Raw genomic sequence first — 22,683 nt, 5'->3', positions numbered from 1 at the left:
TTTTGCATTTGCTAAGGAGTGTTTTACTTCCAACTATGTGGTTGATTTTAGAATAAGTGCTATGTGGTGCTGAGAAGAATGTATATTCTGTTGATTTGGGATAGAGAGTTCTGTAGATGTCTATTAATTCAGCTTGGTTCAGAGCTGAGTTCATGTCCTTAATATCCTTGCTAATTTTCTGTCTCATTGATCTGTCTAACATTGACAGTGGGATATTAAAGTCTCCCACTATTATTGCATGGGAGCCTAAGTCTCTTTGTAAGTCTTGAGAACTTGCTTTATGAATCTGGGTGCTCCTGTTTGGGTGCATGTATATTTAGGATAATTAACTCTTCTTGTTGCATTGATTCCTTTACCATTATGTAATGCCCTTCTTTGTCTTTTTTGATCTTTGTTGATTTAAAGTCTGTTTTATCAGAGACTAGGATTGCAACCTCCACTTTGTTTTGTTTTCCATTTGCTTGGTAAATATTCCTCTGTCTCTTTATTCCAAGCCTATGTATGTCTTTGCACATGAGATGGGTCTCCTGAATACAGCACACCAATGGGTCTGGACTCTTTATCCAATTTGCCAGACTGTGTCTTTTAGTTGGGTCACTTAGCCTATTTACATTTAAGGTTAATATTGTTATGTGTGAATTTGATCCTATCATCATGATGCTAGCTGGTTATTTTGCACTTTAGTTGGTGTAGTTTCTTCATAGTGTCATTGGTCATTATATTCGGTATGTTTTTGCAGTAGCTGTTACTGGTTTTTCCTTTCCATATTTAGTACTTCTTTCAGGAGCTCTTGTAAGGCAGGCCTGGTGCTAACGAATTCCTCAGCATTTGCTTGTCTGTAGAGGATTTTATTTCTCTTCATTTATGAAATTCTGGGTTGAAAATTCTTTTCTTTAAGAATGTTGAATATTGGCCCCACTCTCTTCTGGCTTGCAGGGTTTCTGCAGAGAGATCCACTGTTAGTCTAATGAGCTTCCCTTTGTAGGCAACCTGACCTTTCTTTCTGGCTGTCCTTAATATTTTTTCCTTCATTTCAATCTTGGTGAATCTGACGATTATGTGTCTTGGGGTTGCTCTTCTCAAGGAATATCTTAGTGGTGTTCTCTGTATTTCTTGAATTTGAGTGTTGGTCTATCTTGTTAGGTTGGGGAAGTTCTCCTGGATAATATCCTGAAGTGTGTTTGCCAGCTTGGTTCCATTCTCCCCATCACCTTCAGGTACACCAATCAATCATAGGTTTGGTCTTTTCACATAGTCCAATATTTCTTGGAGGCTTTGTTCGTTCCTTTTTGTTCTCTTTTCTCTAATCTTGTCTTCATGCTTTATTTCATTAAGTTGATCTTCAATATCTGATATCTTTTCTTCCACTTGATCAATTTGGCTATTGGTACTTGCGTATGTTTCAGGAAGTTCTTGTGCTGTGTTTTTCAGCACTATCAAGTCATTTATGTTCTTCTCTAAACTGGATATTCTAGTTAGCAATTCCTGTAACCTTTTATCAATGTTCTTAACTTCCTTGCATTCAGTTAGAACATGCTCCTTTAGCTCAGAGGGGTTTGTTATTACGCACCTTCTGAATTCTATTTCTGTCAGTTCATCAAACTCATTCCTTGTCCAGTTTTGTGCCTTTGCTGGCGAGGAGTTGCAATCATTTGGAGAAGAGGAATTCTGGTTTTTGGAATTTTCAGCACTTTTGTGCTGGTTTTTTCTCATCTTTATGGATTTACCTACCTTTGATCTTTGATGTTAATGACCTTTGGATGGGGTTTTTACATGGGTGTCCTTTTTGTTAATGTTGATGTTACTACTTTCTGTTTGTTAGTTTTCCTTCTGACAGTCAGGCCCCTCTTCTGCAGGTCTGCTGGAGTTTGCTGGAGTTTTCTGGAGGTCCACTCCAGACTCTGTTTGTCTGGGTATCACCAGCAGAGGCTGCAGAACAGCAAAGATTGCTGCCTGCTCCTTCCTCTAGAAGCTTTGTCCCAGAGGGGCACCCGCCAGATGCCAGCCAGAGCTCTCCTGTATGAGGTGTCTGTCAAGCCCTGCTGGGAGTTGTCTCCCAGTCAGGAGGCACAAGGGTCAGCAACCTACTTGAGGAGGCGGTCTGTCCCTTAGCAGAGCTCAAGTGCTGTGCTGGGGGATCCATTGCTCTCTTCAGAGCCAGCAGGCAGGAACGTTTAAGTCTACTGAAGTTGCACCCACAGCTGCTCCATCCCCCAGGTGTTCTGTCACAGGAAGATGGGAGTTTTATCTATAAGCCCCTGACTGGGGCTGCTGCCTTTCTTTCAGAGATGACCTGCCCACTGAGGAGGACTCTAGAGAGGCCGTCTGACCACAGCTGCTTTGCCATGCTGCGGTGGGTTCCACCAAGTCCAAACTTCCCAATAGCTTCCTTTACACCGTGAGGGGAAAATCGCCTTCTCAAGCCTCAGTAATGGTGGATGCTCCCCTCCTTACCAAGCTCCAGCATCCCAGGTCGACTTCAGACTGCTGTGCTGGCAAAGAGAATTTCAAGCCAGTGTATCTTAGCTTGCTGGGCTTAGTGGGGGTGGGATCCGATAAGCAAGACCACTTGGCTCCCTGGCTTCAGCCCCTTTCCAGGGTAGTGAACGGTTCTGTCTCGCTGGGGTTCCAGGAGACACTGCAGTATGAAAAAAAACTCCTGCAACTAGCTTGGTGTCTGCCCAAACATCCACCCAGTTTTGTGCCTGAAACCCAGGGCCCTGGTTGTGTAGGCACACAATCTGCAGGTTGCAAAAACCATGGGAAAAGCATAGTATCTGGGCCAGATAGCACAGTCCCTCACAGCTTCCCCTGGCCAAGGGAGGGAGGTCCCTGGCCCCTTGCACTTCCCGGGTCAGGCGATGCCCCACCCTGCTTCTGCTAGCCCTTCATGGGCTGCACCCACTGTCTAACCAGTCCCAAAGAGATGAAACAGTACCTCAGTTGGAAATGCAGAAATCTTCCCACCTTCTGCATTGGTCTTTCTAGGAGCTGCAGACTGGAGCTCTTCCTATTCAGCCATCTTGCCGGATTCACTGCAAAGCACTTTTGCCTCCTACTATTATTAAGGAGCCTAAAATTAAATTTTAAAATATTTTTAAAGTACAGTACATTTTAATGGTATCCTAATTTTTATGAGGGATTCAAAGGTGAAACCAAATTTCACAATTAGAACATTCGTTTTTATTCTGAAAGAAAAGCAAATAAATAGAAAATCAGTTTTATAAAAAGGTGTAGTCAGATCTCATAAATATAATTAAACCTAGCAGTTAGATTTTGCATGCCAACATGCCAAAGATCATTAGAAAAGAGTAAAACTTCTCATTTTGCTTTTTTTCACCTCCTTTTTATGAATCATGTCATGTCTATCTACAAATCTATAAGATGAAAAGAAAAGGAACTGGCCTTCCTCCTATCTGGCTTGTTAACTGATCAGTAAATCCCCTATGAGACAGTCCCTTACTGGATGAGTCTCTCCTCTCTTCCACCAACCGCTTGCTTTTCTGAATTTCCTACTTTAATTTTTGACAGATACAAACCTGAAGTTCAGGGAGTTACAATCACATTCCATTGTTTCAAGAGATAAGTTCCATTGTTTCAAGTGAGAAGTGTTTACACTTGCACCGTGACATAAGCAAATCTGTGACATGGCAACACAAACTATCAGCAGTATAAATTGGAGATGATGATTTTCATCCCACAGTGATTCATAATAAGACTCTCTTAAACAACATCTGACATTATATATGTAAAATTTAATTAAATGAACAAGAATTCTGTTTTCATAAAACTTTTAGGACCTCAAGTAATATATCAAGCGAAGTGACATGGTTTGTATTATCATATATACTAATTTGTTCAACTAACACTCATTGAGAGCCCATAGTGTGCCAAGAACTGTTTGGCACTAGGGACACAGGTGAATAAGATGCAGGCCTTAGCATAAGAATACTTCATACAATCACATTTCATAAATAAGTACAACAGTAGTGAGGGAAATGAACACTTGTTTCTGGAAAGAAAATACCTTGACAAAAATCCCTAGATTTTGCTGATGGCTGCATGAATTCGCCTGGTTTTTGTCTTTCTTTCCCACTCTCCTGCTTTACTGCACCAAAAGATTCTGAGTCACTGTCCATCTGCATACAGAACAGAGAGCCATCTCAGTAACAGGATTTGGGATTATTGATTCTGAATGATCCAGGAATGTCAAGGAGCTACAAAGCTGAAGACTCTCCAGTTTCGGTGAAGGTAACTATAAATCAGCATATTTTCATTTGTACAATTCTATAGCTGGACCAGATCCACTTCTATGTGTTACTTTAATCAGGCAAACATTTTCAGGTCATCAGTATTTCCCATTCAATTACTCCATCCTTCATATTCCTAATGTATCCACATTAAAATTAATATTAAATTGATTATCTTGTATGCATTATCAATTAATAAAAGATATGTTTGTTATTGTTGTGTTGGCTGCAGGCATCAGAAATTAATTCTGATTAGTTGAAGTAAAGAGCAGTAATTTGCTGGAACTAAAGGAATTGTCGAACAGGGAAGTCTTGAGAAAATAGACACCAAGACATCCCTAAAGTCTCCATGACTGTGCTCTCTCTAAAGAGCTAATTTACTCTTAACTTGGCTTCAAGGAGCTTTGGGTACCTGAACACTCCAGTCCCTGTCTCAGATTTCCAGGAGCAAGAACCCAGTTGGCCCAATTTGGATCAAGTGCCTACCCCTAGAACAAGAGCAGGATCAGTGTTCATCGTGCCTATTCACAGAGAGGAGTGAATGCTTGTGAACCTAGAAGTTGTCTTTGGCATTAAAGTAAGTTTTTAAAATATTAAACATTAACTATCTTTTTTTCTTTGAGACAGGGTCTCACTCTGTCACCCACGCTGGAGTGCAGTGACATCATCACAGCTCACTACAGCCTTGACCTCCCAGGCACACGCAATCCTCCCAACTCAGCCTCCCAAGCAGCTGGGATTACAGGCACACATCACCATGCCTGGCTATTTTTTAAAATGTTTTTGTAGAGACTGGGTCTTACTATGTTACCCAAGCTGTTTAACTCTCTTTAAGGAGTTAAGTTTCTTAGTTTACCACATTGATTCTTTTCTGAGACTTATTCAGGATATTAAAAAAACACAACTTAAAACCACAATGAGGTTTTTCATCTCACAGCTGTCAGAAGGGCTATGTCAAACAGACAAATAGGCTGGGCATGGTGGCTCATGCCTATAATCCCAGCACTTTGGGAGGCTGAGGTGGGTGGATCACCTGAGGTTAGGAGTTCAAGACCAGCCTAAATAACATGGTAAAACCCCATCTCTACCAAAAATACAAAATTAGCCAGGCATGGTGGCACATGCTTGTAATCCCAGCTACTTGGGAGGCTGAGGCAGGAGAATTGCTTGAACACAGGAGGCTTTCTGAGTAGCTGGGACTACAGGTACCCACCACCACATCCAACTAATTTTTGTATTTTTAGTAGAAATGGGGTTTCATCATGTTGGCCAGGATGGTCTTTATCTCCTGACCTTGTGATCCACCCACCTTGGACTCCCAAAATGCTGGGATTACAGGTGTGAGCCACCATGCCAGGCCAGAAATTTTTTTTTTTAAACCCACAACTATGGGGACTGCTTGGGAGGAAGATGAGAGGTGCAAAGGTGTCAAAAAAGATGAGCATAGTCAACAACATAACAGTCTACACTCATCCAAACACTGAGATACTTTGTGATTTATTCTCCAGCCTATGGACACAGAGACTGAAAAGTAAAAGTCACTCAGAGTGATAAACAGATGGAATTCCAGAGTCAACAGGACAGAATGATTTTGCTCCAAAAGCCCTAACAAGAGCATTCTGTTCCATTAAATTCCCAGCAGAGTGATCCCTCAGAATCCATGCCTTATGCTATTTCCAGTATTGTCTGACGAGAAGATGGTACTTTTCTTTGTGACTGATTAAAAACCAAAACAAACAAATAAAATCTTTATTTCAAAAAACGGGATAAGGAGGAAGCAGGGACTCTGGATTGACATATGAAGACTGTCTAAATATAGAAATTTACTTTTTCAAGAAGCAAACGAGTCTCCTGTTTCTTTCTGTTGGAAAGGTTGCTTGATGAGCTAGGTTTTGAATTACATGAAAAGACATGCACAGAGAAAGCTTTGAGTCTAATGAGAAATGTCAAATGGAAAATGTAACTAAAAGAGTCTTACTCAAAAAATCCCTGCTGATGAAACCTGAAATCAATATTGATGAATTTGGCTTCCCCAATTTTTGCTGAGTGGAATGAACTGCATTGGTAGGAGAGGTTATTTTAGCTGCATTTTCTCGCCATGCCAGTAGAGTTTTTTCCAGCATTCTTCCAGCCACACATGTGGCATACATTTATTATTTACAATACATACACAGGAAGCGCTTGATTGATGAGATAACCTCTTTTTCAGAAAGATCTTTTCCAAATGGGCCTTTATGCTACATGTGTTAAATGAAGTACCATAAAGTCAGGAAGATATACTTTTTCACCCCTAGGTTTTATTCCTGATAAAAATATTACAAGGGTGATTTTTTTGCAGATAGTATGTGATATAAAATATGGTCACAGATAAATACACATTGTGCCTCTATTTTTTTTTTTTTTTTTTTGCTTTACATGCTCCCTAATATGTTATATACAGTGTGTATACAGACTTATGTAAATATCAGGGGTGGGGGAACAGAGAGAACCAGGGGGGAGAGATTGAGATTGGGATTGTTTCTGGATAAAAATGCACTCATATAGAGTAGATAATTATATTCATGGAGATTTTAATCCATACTTAGATATTTATATTGTACTATTACATTGAATGAGAACTATGAAAAACATTTGAAGTGGCATCTGTGGAGTTTTGTAAATGTTTTAAATTTAATTTTGAAACATTAGTATTGCCATAATAGGAATGTTCCCATTTAGTGTTGGAAAGTAAATTTTGCCTTTAAAGGAGGGAATAACATTTAGCACAACGTCAAATTTACATCATTTGGTTAGATATGGTTTTGAATCTGACCATGTCCAAATATAGTTCTGTTTTGCTTTAAGACTGTTAAAGAGAGAGAGATATATATATTTAAGATATATAATATATTACATATATAATGTAATATATATAATATATAATAATATATAACATAATATATATAATATTATAGAGAGAGAGAGAGAAAGAGAAAGAGAGCTGAGAATTTTCATTTAAAAAAAAACCTGTTTCCTTCTCAAATCATTACATTACAGTATTCCTTCTAATAGTATTCTCCAGGAGTACATTTCATGGGCAATTATATTTACAAAAATGTAATATGCATATACTTGTATATATGTGTGTATATGAATATATATTTATTAATTTGTGATACATACTCACTTATACATAAATATGTATGGGATATCATATATATGAACATGTTCTGTATATATACACATCAGGGATTATATATGATTGGACATAATATTTAACATTCATAACTACTATCAGCCATCATTATAGATTACTTACATGTATTTATTTATGCTGCATGACTTTCATAAAATAAGCAGTATTTTATTATTCTTATTTTACAAATGATAAAATAGAGGCACAGATAGGTTTTACAACTTGCCTTAGTTCTCCCTCTAGATGGCTGAGCCAGGATTAACACCCAGGGAACCACACAGAGAGATTGCATGCTCATCCGCCTGCTGCAGAGCAAGGTTAGCAAAGATGTTCTGTAAAGGCCCAGATAATACACACTTTAGGCTTTGTGGGCAACAGATAATTTCTGTTGCATAGTTGTCTTTTTTTTTTTTTTTTTTTTTTTTACATTTTAAAATGTCACTCATGGACTATTACAAAAACAGGCCACGGAACAGATTTGGCCCGTAGATGATAGTTTGCCAACCTCAGTTGATTGCCAAAATATCTCACAAAACAATTTTTTAAATGTATATGTAATACATGTAGACAAAGTGGCATTATTCTGTTGACAGCATAGTTTCTTCCAAAGACCCTCCAGCCACCTTTTCTTGGGATTAAACCCTGGGGAACTGACTTCCCCATCCTTTAACTACCCACATGGTTGGGCTCCTAACAGTCCAGTTCTTCTAATGTGACCCCGCCCATCCAGCCTCAGCTGATTGGTCCAGGGAGATCATGTGGCCCAACCCGTGTCAGAGAATTGGGAATTCTTATGTTGAGGGATGTTTTCCATCTATACTGGTGGAGGTTCTTGTGTTGAATGAAACCGGAGGCTTCTCAATTGCCATGGTTTCCACCACAGAAACTGCAGAAACAGAGAAAGCCAGTGTGCAAAGAGACCAAATGCAGAGAGGGAAGAGCAGAGATGACAGACGGAGAAAGAAGCCTGACAGTGAGTCCTGTGCATGCTCATTTTTGGATTTCCTGAGAAAACTCATATTTCCTGCTAATAAATTTCCCTTTTCTTCCCAGCTATCTGGCATTAGTCTGTTGATTACAACCAAAACTAATACTTTTTACACATTCTTACCATATTTAATTAGCTAACATATTTTAGACAGGGAAATTTGTTCTAAGGGAATTGGCTCAATAAGAGTTTAAGGAGGTACATGCTTTAAGATTACTCAAGATGTTTTTAGTTCATGCAGCTCCATTTAAACATTTGAGATACCTCTTTAAAGTAAGGCACCAATGAAACTAAACACTTTAACAAAATGTTGTAGTTCAACATCCCTCATCTTTCCCATCACTTCCCACAGCAGTGGCAGTCACTCAAAGACCAGAACTTGATGTACAGGGAAGTTCAACAAATGCTAAAATTCCTACCATGTTTTCAACACTTTTCTTACCTTAGGCTGACACCCATTACCTGGAGCAGTGCCTGGGCCAGAGCAGTAACAACACATACTGAGTTTTTTAAAAAGGTAAACTGAGGCACAATAAAAAAAATTTTTAAGAGTTATTTGAGCAAATAACAATTTATTAATCAGGCAGCTTCAAACCAGAAGTGGTTTGGGAGGTCCACCAAGAGAACACAGTGGGAGGCTTTCACCGAGTGAACACAGAGGTAAAGCAAAGAATGTATTTGATTGGTTAGAGTTATAGAGTTGTCTTATTTGGTCTCTCCCACTGGAAAGTTCCTAGTGATATAATTACAAGTTAGGTGGCAGCTTCTCATTGGTTGAGCTTAAGTTTCTTTAGTATAGGCACTTATGAGAAATAAGTCTTTTTGTTTCTGTTTGCAAATCAAACAAGGTTAAGCTTACTCTGGGATTCTTCAGGCCTGGTCTCCATTTTAATTTACTTTAACAAGTTAAAAGAATCAATACATGTATATTTTAATGATTTTTAAATGTTTAACCACACTCAAAAGATGCCTGTTTATTTGAAAGGGATTTTTAGTTTAGGTAACTAGTCATTACAAACTGATTTGTTTAAACTTAAAACTTTCCAAACAGAAAATAAAATCCTAGGTAGAAGTAAGGAAAAGGGGGAAATCAGGCTGAAGCAAATCTTTTTACGATGCTGTGCTTAAGTGAAAATGTAATGAATGAGGCAACCAACGAAAAGGGCTTTGGTTTTTATGTTTTTGGTGCTATTTAAAGTAAATTCAGTTGCAACAATACATATAGAATTTTCAAATGCTTTGGAAACATTCGTGTGTGGAATTAATGGGAGCTATTTCTTCATCCTCTCTTCTCCTGGAAGCCATATAAAATCGTCACACTTTCAGGGCAAATGGCAAAAATGTCTCTTTTTTTATATGTGTTTTGAAGAAAAGCCAAGGAATTGGCCATCCTGGTGAGATCAGTCTCACCAGCTGCTTTCGTGAGTTTAGCTCCACCAGCCAAGTGAATTGACTTACATAGATGAGATGCTGTATGGCAAAGTGATTTCTTTTTTTAAACAATTCAGAGGTGTGGAGATTTTCTAAGTGAAAAATCACACGGACTTTTTGGAGTTTTGCCGTATATCACCTCCCAAAGAGGCCAGCTTCGTTATGAGTCCTATCGAGTCCTCTAGATTGAACCAATGAAATTGATGATAATTTGCCATCAAACATTAGTTGGATACAACACATTTACTATTCCATATTCCTACATGTATGCTTGCGGGTTTTTTGTTTCAAGTACAAAACACCAGAAGATGTATTCTGCCATTTGCACAGCTAGTCTTCTTTCATTTCCTCCCACCACACAAGTGCCTTCAATTGTTCTTTAACTCTACCCGCTTCAAGTCAGGAGGTCATTTGGAAACAGTCCCATTTGAAAAGTAAGAATCTATATTTAAAACACAGAAATCCACTCTTCAGGGTTTGAAGGTATTTTTATTTGAGCACTCAGTCTGTAATGACCATTGAACATCAGTTGCCAAACTACTTCTCTTGGGATCCTTTTTGTTTCTTTCTTATTACACAGAATAACAGCTCTTTGGTGCTCATTTCCTGAAGAAGATTACTTTTCAGTATCAGACTTCGCCAACAAGCCTTTTCCCAGCCAAGGACCGCAAATTTACATCATAGCTAAACCAGGTGACCTTCCAGGTAATACTGACTATAGAAGAAAACAAACAAACAAACGAACTCTTTGGTTAGCTTTTCCACAGCATATTTATTGCTCCTCATAAGTAAGTATTTCACTGGACATTCTCATCTAAGAGAGAGAAGTTTAGCCAAGAGTGGTGATGCAACTCCCAGCCAGGACTTAGGGGCTCGTCAAAAGTGGGGGAAACATCCACGACTTAGAGTGAATTTATGCCAGTTAGAAAGGGACATGGAGTGTTCCAAAGGCTTTCAAGATACCCCACTTCATTGCAGGTGATTACTTAATATAGAGAGTCACTCAGGCATGGTCCACAACCAGATATAAATCCACACACATGGAGAGACTACGTTATTAAGGTGAGAAAGGAGAAGGCAATACTGGACTTGGAGTCACCATCTGACTTTGAATCTGGACTAAAAAGACTTGCTAGCTAGTTGTATTGATAAGATATTCGACCTCAGTGAGGGTCAATTTTCCTTATCTGTTAATTGAGCATCGTATCTAGTTCACAATCTTACTTTAAGAGCTAAGTAAAACAATCTGTGTGGAAATGGCGAGCCAGTACAACAAGCACACAACAATGAATCAAATTTTTCTTTAACAGCATCCAGAAGGCAAAATAACAGCTGGCAGGGCCACCGATTAACTAAGCTCATAGAAAAATGCAAATTCACATGTTTTCCAGAGTGGACACTTTTCCTGTAGCTGAGAATTTATAGAATTTATCTGTCTCTAATTAATGCAATAAGGGGATCGAGGACTCCTAGAATGCATGTAGGGTACATTAAAAGACAACAGCAATGTTAGGAAAAGTCCCTGCTGTGAAAACGTTGAAATTAATTAAACTCTCTGCAGGACTAGAAGTGTAGGCATCTCTTATATTTTCCAGTTTAAAGATTGCTTACCTGGTGTAGTTTGGGTTCCTCAGGAAACAGACTTTGGGATGAAGATTTGCATGAAGGGAATTAATTGGAGAATAACTGAGGAAGCAGGGAAATCAGAATTGGATAAAGGAAGAGTTAAACTGTAGAGTAGTAGTAACAGCCTCAGCCAATTCCACAGAAGGCTCTAAAGCTGTAACGGCCCATCAATGATGTTCCAAATTGAAGCAAAGGAGGCCAGACAGTTGTCCCCATCCCTCGGCCAGTCATAGAATGCAACCTTCATCCAGAGAGAGGTGTAAACCTGGGAGAGGCAGCTTTATTCAGCTGAGGGCATTTCTCCAGAAGGAGCTCAGCCACAAATGTTCAGCAGCCATCACTTGTGGCAGCTGGGGAAATAAGTACCTCATTCCTCAAGTTAAACCTGGGTACATCACAGATTTACTAGGGACCACACTTTGTCACTCAAAACCAATAGCTTCCTATAGTGAGTCTACTCCATCAGAAAACAACTCCCATGGGATCTTTCTGGTTTCCATCTATTCCTGTGGACACTTTCAGGTGGGCAGTTATAGAGACAAATTAGAACTTCTGCAATTGCAGATGGTCATGGGGTGTACACCTGGTACTCACTGTATCCTTTCTGCTCCCTCCATTCTAGATTCCCCTTACCTTCTGCTAGCACCTCTGCAGGGTTTGTTGGTTTACCAATTGGAGACACAGGCCCTCATCCCGAAGGGGTCTGAACCCTTGGTCCACATGTCCTTTTCAGGCTGTAGCTGCTTGCACTTGTCCACTTACTGTTAAAATTGTGTGGGAGAGAACCAAGAAACATCCCATTGGAGCACCTGGATGCCAAAGGCACTCTGATATGCTTCCATTGTATAAGAGCAGCCCTATCTTCTCCTAAGGCTCCAGGATCAATTACTCTTGCTGGGACGATGACTCATTTTCTCACATGCTGATCTCTTAGCACAAGGAGCCCAAAGTGACTGGGTGGCAGCCTAGTTTAAAATGTAGTAGGATCGTTGTCGTGTCTTCAGTGCACATATTCTGCTTTTGAGAGCCTCTAAGACCAAATTGAAGAGATTAGAGTTGCAAAAACATGAAGCATAAATTCCCCCAGGTGAATCACAAATAAGATAGGCTACCTTTAACATCCAATCCTTGCCTGGTTCCTAGACCCTAGAGCCTTTGTAAATTAATTTGGGGCATATTCCAACTTGCAGGATGGTACTCCTTTCCTGCAGGGCATCACCTCCAAACTGGCACCTCAGCTATACCTTCATAGCAGGTTGATGGCTTCTGAGTGATGTGGCATATGATAGGACCAGCGGACCCTATAGTCATGTGCCACTGCCTCTTTTGATATGAGTGAGCCTCATGTCTGAGGCAATATTATGTGGTATCTTGTTTCGGTGAATAAAACACTCTATGAGGCATCAGGTAGTGATGGTGTTCATGGTCCTTCCATTAAGAAAGGCAGTCCCCAAACCTAAAATTATGTCACTTCCTTCCCCCTCTGAGTGAAAGAGGTCCACAGTGGTGGCTGTTTGGTTTCAAAGAGTAGTGCTGTATCAGGGGCTTAGGTTGGACAGGTTGGTAGTTTGGACATTCAGCAACAGTAAGAACTAGAACAACATTGGTGAGTGGGAGCCTATGCTCTTGGACCCTTCAGGACTTCCCATCCCTGTCATCATGGATACTCTATTTGAGTCCATTGTGCCAGTGATGGAGTGGCCAGTGACAGTCTGGTTGATATCAGCTATTTGACTCATTCTGCGTAGTGCCTCTTCCTCAAAGGATACTCTTGGTGGTAAATAACAAGTGATGCAAAGACCTTCAAATTTCATGCCCACTCTCATAGGTCATTCACATGCCTGTTACTTCCCAAACCTCCTTGACTCTAATATTCATCCAAGCTCTTTGGAAACCACCAACCATCTACCACTATCCATAAATCCATATATATTCTTACATCAGGTCACATCTTTTTCCACGCTATGTGGATGCCAGATGTACCTGCCAATCCTCTGCCCACTGGGAGGATTTATCTTACTGCTTTCTCTCAAGGACACAAATAAATAGGGCTGCCGTCCAACCACAAACCATTCTCAGCTCCTACATATTGAGCCACCCCATGCACGAACCAAACTCAGGATTTTGTCTCTCCTGTCAGCTAGATATTAGGACCCTCCCCACACAGATAGGATCTGAGATAGAGAAGCGGGGGTGGTGGTAGATGACATGGCACTCTGGGTATGTGATTCAGCAACTTCACTCCCGACCATGTTCATGATCAATCTTGGATGTACAACTTCTATCTTATAATAGATTACTGTTGGGCCTGCCTGACCCTAAGATATGGTGGGTCTGAGAACCGAACTCATGGTGGCCACATCGTGACTCATGTTCAGGTGGTCCATCTCTATGGACACTGATAGAGTGTCCAGTAGTATACAGGAGCTGTTTTTCAAAAGTTTATTATATTCTGCTACAGATGCAATTGAATGAGCTCCTGCAGCTTTCTATAAACTCCACATGGCCTCTCTTTTCCTACACAATTACCTTTAATATCACAGGATGTAGCAGGTTGTATGACCTAAAGGCACTCTCAGCTTACTGAATAACCCTTTCTGGTCTTGGCCCCACTTAAGGCTGGCAGTCTCTTTTGTCAGTTGGTGAACTGGTCAGAGTAGTATTCTCAAATGTGACATATACTACCCCCAAAACCCAACCAGACTTACCAGACGTTATGCTTCCTTCTTCATGATGCAAAGAGAAAGATGCAATATTTTTTTCTTTTATTAAAGTGGATGCCCTGGCATGTACCAGATCATGAGACCCCTGAAATTTCACTAATATTGCAGGACCTTGAATCGTTTCTCTGATTCTTTCACTTCCAATATATTTTCCACATTTTTCTCATCGGTCCAATTAACAGGATGTCATCGATACTGTGGACCCATGTGAGGGTCTATGGAATAAGCAAATGGTGTAGTTCCTTTAGACCATATTATGACAGAGGGTTGGAGAGTGAAGATAGCCTTGGGACAAGATGATAGATGTATATTGTTGACTATTCCACGTGAATGCAAACTGCATCTGGCCTTACTTCTTCATAGGTATATAAAAAGAACTATTTGCCAAATCAGTGGACACATACAATGTACATGAGGTCATATTAATTTTAAAGGTTACCTCATTTGACAAAACATATGCAATCAGGCCTACCACTTGGTTGAGTTTGTGGAAATCCACTACCATACTCAAGGGTCACTTGTTTTTATTAAGTGCCAGAGTAGTTAATTAATTGGGAATATTTATGGAGACCACCAGCCCTACATTAGTTAGGGCTTGAAGGGTGGCTCTAATCTAATTCTGCTGCAACATGCTATTATTTTTATTTGCTATCCTAGACAGCAAGCATAGGGCAGATTTAGAGGCCTCCAGTTAGTCTTCCTCGTTATAAAATCTCTTACCACATAGCCCATGGAACTAATATGGGGGTTCTTTCAATTACCAAAGGTATCCATTCCAATTATACAATCAGGGATGAAGGAAATGACCACTGGATGGGTCCCTGGGTCCAGTGGACCGAACATGAGCAAAACCTGGCCAGTATCTCATTTATAACCTGGCCCCCATATGTACTACTTTAATAGCAGGGCAGTAATAATGCTTTGGGGCCCTGGAAATCAATGTCAAGTTAGAATGTGTGTCCAACAGTCCTCAAAATACTTGATTCACACCCTGTTCACAGTGTATGGTTTCCCAAGTAAATGACCACAGGACTCTTTGCCAAATGAGTGGGAGCATAATTAATGTATATACTTGTCTTCGTAAGTCTTTCTTCCTGAATACTTAGTCCCATCTTGAATATTTAGATGTCAGGTGTGAAGAGTAACTCAGGTTTTTCATTTTTGAGTTTTTTTGTTGTTGTTGTTGTTGTTTTTGAGACGGAGTCATGCTCTGTCGCCCAGGCTGGAGTGCAATGGCGGGATCTCGGCTCACTGCAAGCTCCGCTTCCCGGGTTCACGCCATTCTCCAGCCTCAGCCTCCCGAGTAGCTGGGACTACAGGCGCCTGCCACCACGCCTGGCTAATTTTTTTTTGTATTTTTAGTAGAGACGGGGTTTCACCATGTTGGCCAGGATGGTCTCGATCTCCTGACCTCGTGATCCGCCCGCCTTGGCCTCCCAAAGTGCTGGGATTACAGGCATAAGCCACAGTTTTGGTTTTGTAAAAGATGAGATCTCACTGTATTTCCCAGACTGGTCCCAAACTCCAGGGCTTTAAGCAATCCTCCTGCCTCAGCCTCCTAAGTAGTTGGAATAGAGGTGTGAGCTACTGCGCCGACCTAGCTCAGGTCTTGAAGCAGGGCTAGGAACTGCAACTTTCTACTGAGGAAGCTGCCCTCAGATTTCTAATAATCTATTCTTGATTTCTTTAAGTAATACTATCCTTGGCCTCCCACCTGTCTTACCTCAAGGACTCTGTATTCTATTAACCATCTCCCTAACTTTCTGTGAATCAGGCATACCTGCTGTCATTCCAATCTTGCTGTAAATTACAAGAAGTGCTCCAACCTTTCTCTGATTGGCAAGTGCCACCACTTGGCCTATATATCAGGCTCTTTTCAACCCTATTTATTTAGAGGCCCATTCTATAACAGCATCCCTTCTATCAGCCCTGGCCCCAGAGGATGGCTACCACTGAGCCTCTCAACAATTCCAGCATCCCTCTCACCAGTGCATTATCACTTTGGTAAGTGGAGTGTCCTTTAAACTCTCACACAGAATATAGTTGACTGATGGATTCTTCAGACTTATATAGTATTCCCACTGTAGCATGGTCTCTTCTGTGAGCATTTTAATTTCTCTGTCCACCATCTGCTATGGCAGTTCTGGCATCTCTGCTTTACTTAATGTGGACCATCACCTCCTCCAATCTTTAAGAGCAATTCTAGCTGCATGTTAACATCATATTCTTACGTCCTTTCCAGGTGCTAAATCCTCTATTATAGGAGAATGCTCCCATGTTAATAAACTTCTTTATATTCTCCTATATTCCCCCTGTCCAACACATACACACTTGATTCAGCACTCACAGGAGCCATACTTTCCCAGCTCCTGCTGGTATAAGTTAGGTTAGTCTTGCAGCTTCTTAGAGGTATAATTTCTTTCCTCTCTTAGCATAAAAGCACTTCCCCTGGGTTAGGTTGTAATATGACCCTAATCATTAGTCTGATAGCCAGGAAGGTGGTGAGGTAGATCCTAAAAGAGCTACAAGTTGTCATCCAAGACAAATACTTCTGCATCTTCCGTAAAAAGGAGGGAGTGCTAGCCTATAACAGAGAGGAGCAGGCCCTCTGCAGGTTCAGAGGGCTCAGGGAGAAAGCAAAGCACACAGAATTTTGTAGTGTATTGTCACCATGCTGAATCTCAAGGTCTCACTTTTTCCAATGAGAGTCCTAACCTTGGCAGAACAGACTTGCTAGCATGGAGACTTTGGCCTTCCCTGGTGCTCTGCTACCCTTAACAATCTAGAACAAAGCCCTAGGTCATCCATTCTTTTTGTTCTCTAACTGCAAGAGATGAGTCTCTTTATATGCTACCATGGGCTCTCTGGCTTTTACACTTAGGCTTAAATTGGTAATTAATCACCCTCAGCCTATCATTGTCTTTTTCCAGTATCTCCATAGGCCCTGACAAGAACTATCCAATTTTATAGTTCTTATAAATACTACATGACCCTCTCAAAAGCTTGAAATACTGCAATCAGCAGTGTAGTCCCTTCCACCTGTGTCTCATCCAAGTTCAACACCAATGAAATTTTAACAGTTGCTCTGCAACCACATGCCAGGAGTTGGCAATGCTCCATCTACCACCACTAAATGGAGATTCGTTCACAGCCAGCTGACAGAATCCAGCTCCAAAATTCCATTTTGAAATCTGCTTCCGAGGATAGTTCCTGGTACAAACTGTCACAGGTCAGAAACAACTCTAATATGAAGATTTGCATGCAGTAAATCTTCTGCATGCAATCTGGGGAGTTGTTTTGGGCACCACACCTGTGTGGGAGCAAGGACAATAGGATTCAGCACAGAAAAAAGTTGAACTGTGATACATTTGCAGCTGCTGCCTCAGCTGGTCTTTTTGGAAGATCTAAAGCTGAAATGGTTCTTCAAAGATGTCCCTAATTGAAGCATGGGGCTATGCCCTCCTAAACCCATTTGGACCAGCTATTAGATGCGGGCTTCCCTCAGGAAAGTATGTAACCTTGTGCGAGACAGCTCCCTTTGGCCAAGGGCAATTCCCAGAGAGGAAGTTGGACATGAGTCTTTGGCAGCCTAAATTCCTGGGAGTTGGGAAAAGGAGTGTCTCCATTTTGAAAAGGAATCTGGACTTCTACCACAGCATACACTACCTTAGCCAAGAAATTACAGTTCCTAGAATTTAACACAAACTATAATCTGAGGAATTATAAAATGTTATTCAAGAGTTAAAGGACTTGCAGAAGATTTAATGAAGTAATAAATAATGAAAGGAAAAAGAAGAAGGAAGTAGGAATTTTTCAATGTGCTTCAAGCACTGTAGCAGTAAATGGGTGCCTTGAACCACAAAAGCTAACTTTTATTCAACAAGCACTCTTCTAGAGCTTTACAAATACTAACTCATTTAATTTATATATAACCTTATGAGTTCTTTACTATTGTCCTTATTTTTACATGATAAAACCAAGATCTGCAGAGATTAAATTATTCGCCAAGCTACACTACCCAGTAAGTAGCAGAGCTGGTATTTGAATCCCAGTAATCTGTGTTCTTAACCACTATATGAAGCTGCCTCCCTTAATGTATCAGATCTTGTTTTAAGTACTTTTCCTACATGAATCATTTATCCATTATGCAGCTGGTTCTATTATGAACCCCACTTTACAGAGAAAGAAACTAAGGCCAAACGTTTATTGATATTTTGTTCAGTAAGATACCTCTTGTTCATCACTTAATTTATGAAATAATCACATTTAGAACTAAGAATTCTGCCTCTATCACTTACTAGCTGTGTGACCTTAGAAAAGTTATTTAACCTCTCCATGCCTGTTTCCTCTATGTAAAATACAGACTTACCCATTGGTTGTTGATATGTAAAACTCTCCTCTATCCATAGTAAGGACTCCAGAACTGTTGACCTTCATCAGCATCAACATCACTATATCATCATCACTTCTTTACTGTGATGATGTTAGAGACATTCAAACCAGAGCAACTCCATCTTGAATAGGGGCTTGGTAAAATAAGTATGAGACCTACTAGGCTGCATTCCCAGGAGGTTAAGGCATTCTTAGTCACGGGATGAGATAGGATGTCAGCACAAGATACAGGTTACAAAGACCTTGCTGATAAAACTGCATGCAGTAAAGAAGCTGACAAAATCCTATCAAAACCAAGATGATGATGAAAGTGACCTCTGGTCATCCTCACTGCTCATTATACACTAATTATAATGCATTAGCATGCTAAAAGACCCTCCCACCAGTGCCATGACAGTTAACAAATGCCAGGGCAACATCAGGAATTTACCATATATGGTCTAAAAAGGGGGAGGAACCCTCAGTTCTGGAAATTGCCCACCTTTTTTCTGGGAAACTCATGAATAATCTACCCTTTGTTTGGCATATAATCAAGAAGTAACAAGTATAAGCAGCTGAGCAGCCCGTGCCGCTGCTCTGCCTATAGAATAGTCATTCTCTATTCCTTAACTTTCTTAGTAAACTTCTTTTCACTTTACTCTACGGACTTGCCCCAAATTCTTTCTTGCGTGAAGTCCAAGAACCCCCTCTTGGGGTCTGAATAGGGACGCCTTTCCGGTAACAATGAGAATCCATCAAATGTTCAACTAAGAATTCCTGTTCATTTGACCATTGTGTTTGTTAGTGTATATGAGTTATTTGTTATTCTACTTTATTCATTAGGGTCTTATAAGGCCAATTACTTGTTAATAGGTATCAATACCCCACGGTGAGCTCATAAAATGTTTTACTAAACTCACAAACAGTGAGGAAAGATTTTAGCCTTATATTGCAGAAAATGGCTCTAGAGGAACAAGTGCTCCTGCTTCCACTAAAATCCATGCACTTTCCAAATTAAATAGTCTCATATTCCTCTACACCTGGAAACCACTATGGTTTTCATGGGTCAGGACTAAAGGAAAGGAGACTGGGTCATCATAGTAGACTTTGTCATGTGACTAATATATTCCATTCAGTCAAGACAGCTGATTTTTTTTAAAGCATAGAAGGTGAAGTGAGGCTTTTCCATTTATCAACCCACCTGAGAAAGCCATCTTACCATGTTAAATTAAAGGACAGTGGCACATAGTAAAAATAATCATGGAAACATGATAAGGAGCACTCCCAGAATTGACTTTTCCCCATCATTTCCAAAGCCTGGTAATTTTGTGTAATGTTAGCATAAGTTACTCTCCTAAAAAATTGTTTTTCAATATCTTAGTTCTTCTGGGCTGCTATTGCAAATTACCATAGACTGGGCAGCTTGGAAATGACAGAAATTTATTTCTCTCAGTCTGGAGGCTGGGAAGTCCAAGATCAAGACAGATTTGATGCCTGGTGAGGACCTATTCCTTACTTCGTAGATGGTGACTGCTTGCTTCATTCTCATCTGGTAGAAGAGGCAAATAAGCCCTCAGGGCCTCTTTAGGGTACTGGCCTCATGACTTACTCATCTCTGAAAGCCTCACCTATTAATACTATCAACTTGGAAGTCAGTTTATGAATTTTGGGCAGATGTAAGCATTCAGACCATAGCACTCAAGAAACAGGTCTATCCAGATAATAAATCAATATCCAGTTTATGGGAAATGTGTCATAATTATTCAAGCCCCCTGTGTTGGATATCCTGTACTTGCCACTTGGGATTCACTTTCTTCCCTGCTCTTCCCTAGGAGGCTGAGCCATGGAGACTCCATCAGTGAACCCCAATACCTTCCAGTTTCTTGTAGGGTTTGATAAAGAGAGATAGTGGTATGAGATCAGAGCACTGGAGAAAAGTGAAATGAGGGTGGTGGTTGTCATTTCCCTCTGACTCCTTTCCCATCGGATCACCATAATTTGGCTATATCCTTACATCAAAATCTGCCAGTAACACTTTCCTAGAGCTGCAGTTGCTGTCTCCAGGCCCCAGAGCCTGTTTGACCCACTTGTCTCTTCTGGCCTTGAGTATTAAGGGCTCCACTGCTGCCAGCCCTCAAGAGTGGAAGTATCAGTGTTGCTTTCCCTAAATCTTGACCACACTTTTGAAAATCATTCCTTTATTGACTTCTCTTTTACACAGTTTGAGTGTGCCATCTATTTCAAGCTGGGACTCTCATACAACAACTAAACAGATGTTGGTTCTTTTCATTCAAAGAGTGCCTGACTCCTCTCCATGACTGGACCCTGACACTGTGCCCTAAGCCCAATACCTTCTCCCAATCCCTTTCTACATGCTTTGCCATCAGCCAGTCTTAACATTCTCAGTCAATTCTTGAAAGCCACCTCTTATTTACTATACTGTGGTTATTTCTGAGACATAAAAAGCAATTAGAAAACTTTCTACAATCCATTTTGTCTCAAGCCCCCACTTGGTATGGATTCACACATAAAACACGCATTCAAGATGAAGTTCTTTTCATCTTCAGTCATCTCTAACCTGTTTAGTCTCCTAGCCTAAATTCTGGCAGATGACAGGTCATTGCTGCTGCAGTCAATGCTTAACCTTTTCACCCTTTTCCCACGTGAACTCTGACCATCCTATGGTCACAAGAAAGCCTGACCATGACCTCTGACTCCTGTCACTACTTGACCACTCAAGGAACAGAATAAATCGCAAAGCACACTGGACCAGTGTCATGGTCTAGTTTTAACTCTGTTACTGGCTAACCGTGTGACCTGAATATGTCAGTTCCTTCTCCCAGTATGTCAGTTCCTTCTCCCAGGGCAACACTTCCTTGTTTATAAGCAGAAGGCAGTTGCAAAAAAACTCTTCCAGCCCTACAAAATGGCTTTACTTTCACCTTTCAGTATGAATCCTCTAACTTCTAATCTCCTTCCCTTGCCACAATCCCAAGTTCCTGTCCTTGGTTTACTCCACTGATCTTACGCCCTTTGCTTCTTAATTATGGCTTTATATTTGCCATAAATGTGCACATATTTACTCTAAACATATGTGTGTATGAGTATGCACATACTTCTATATACTCACACATGGAGATCACCACATTGCCCCATTTACCACATTTTTGAATTACAATTTATGGTGAAATAGGGGTCATCAGTATACATGGAATATCTAATCAGACTCACCACTGTCCCATTGATTATATCCATACTCGGCATCACAGTTCAGGTCCTCAGTCTACAAATGATGTTAGCTTTTCACTCTTTATCGGACATATACAAGGTGTCCAGAAATACACTGTGGAGCCCCCTTGTAAAAACTGAGTATAACACCTAGCAAAGAACAGACCTGTTAAAAGAATCAAATTTCTTCTCCTCAAATGATATCACATGTAATATATATACATTTTTAATGGGCATGTTGATTTAAAAGGAACATGAAAGATAAGAATGCTCACTCAGGTTATGAGTTTAACAGGGCTCTGGTTTCCATTTATATCCTACATCATTAGAGCAGTTTTCTTCTCTCCTAGTTAAGAGATGAATTGCTTTTCCAATAAGCCAATCTCTGTTTACCTCACGGACCCCTGATGATGAGGTACACCCTTTTTGTTTGAAGTCAATAAGAGTATACAGGGGATTGAGGCCCAAGTATATGGGTCAAGTCGGAGTAGAGACAAGACTGTAAATAAATTCCCCTTGACCTCCCTGCCAACAGCTCTGGTTTTCCCATCCAGATTATAACATTTGTAAATGCTAAGGGCATGGTTTGAGAGGGACTTTTGTATGTGTTTAAATCCAGGCCGAAGGTTTGAATTACAAAGAATAAAAAATCATATTTGGTATCATGCTACTCAAGTGAAAACATCCTGCAGACCTTCTGGTGAGTGTGGGGATGTACATTACTCCCAAGAGAGGAGGACACACGTCATTATTTAACCTAACCTGGTGGGCTCAGTCAGGAGTCAACTCCTGTAATCAGATGCACTGACCCAGGGGAAACTAGCTGCCGATTCCCCTTCTTTCCCCCGACTCACATCCCAGGGTAGAGATGCCATGAGCCTCTGCTCTGTA

General features: G+C 40.5%; 1 long non-coding RNA gene across 5 annotated transcripts in view; it reads right to left on the bottom strand.

Annotated features, from left to right (window-relative positions):
- Window positions 1-8,039: 8,039 nt before the first annotated feature.
- LOC105491807 (uncharacterized) overlaps window positions 8,040-22,683 on the bottom strand; it is a 49,315-nt gene continuing 34,671 nt past the window's right edge. Inside the window, exons 6-8 of one of the 5 annotated variants that reach the window (XR_011612504.1) lie at window positions 21,796-21,942; window positions 11,456-12,231; window positions 8,040-10,559 (exon numbers count right to left, since the gene is read on the bottom strand). This is a non-coding gene — a long non-coding RNA (uncharacterized lncRNA). Of the gene's footprint in view, window positions 12,232-21,795; window positions 21,943-22,683 lie in introns of all 5 variants that reach the window. The other 4 variants (XR_011612503.1, XR_011612506.1, XR_011612502.1 and 1 more) reach the window with 4 other exon arrangements.

The sequence above is a fragment of the Macaca nemestrina genome, chromosome 14 (assembly GCF_043159975.1).
Source record: "Macaca nemestrina isolate mMacNem1 chromosome 14, mMacNem.hap1, whole genome shotgun sequence".
In the NCBI taxonomy this organism is placed as follows: Eukaryota; Metazoa; Chordata; class Mammalia; order Primates; family Cercopithecidae; genus Macaca; species Macaca nemestrina.
Note: the sequence above shows the minus strand (reverse complement) of the source record. Positions and strands in the feature narration are given on the sequence as shown.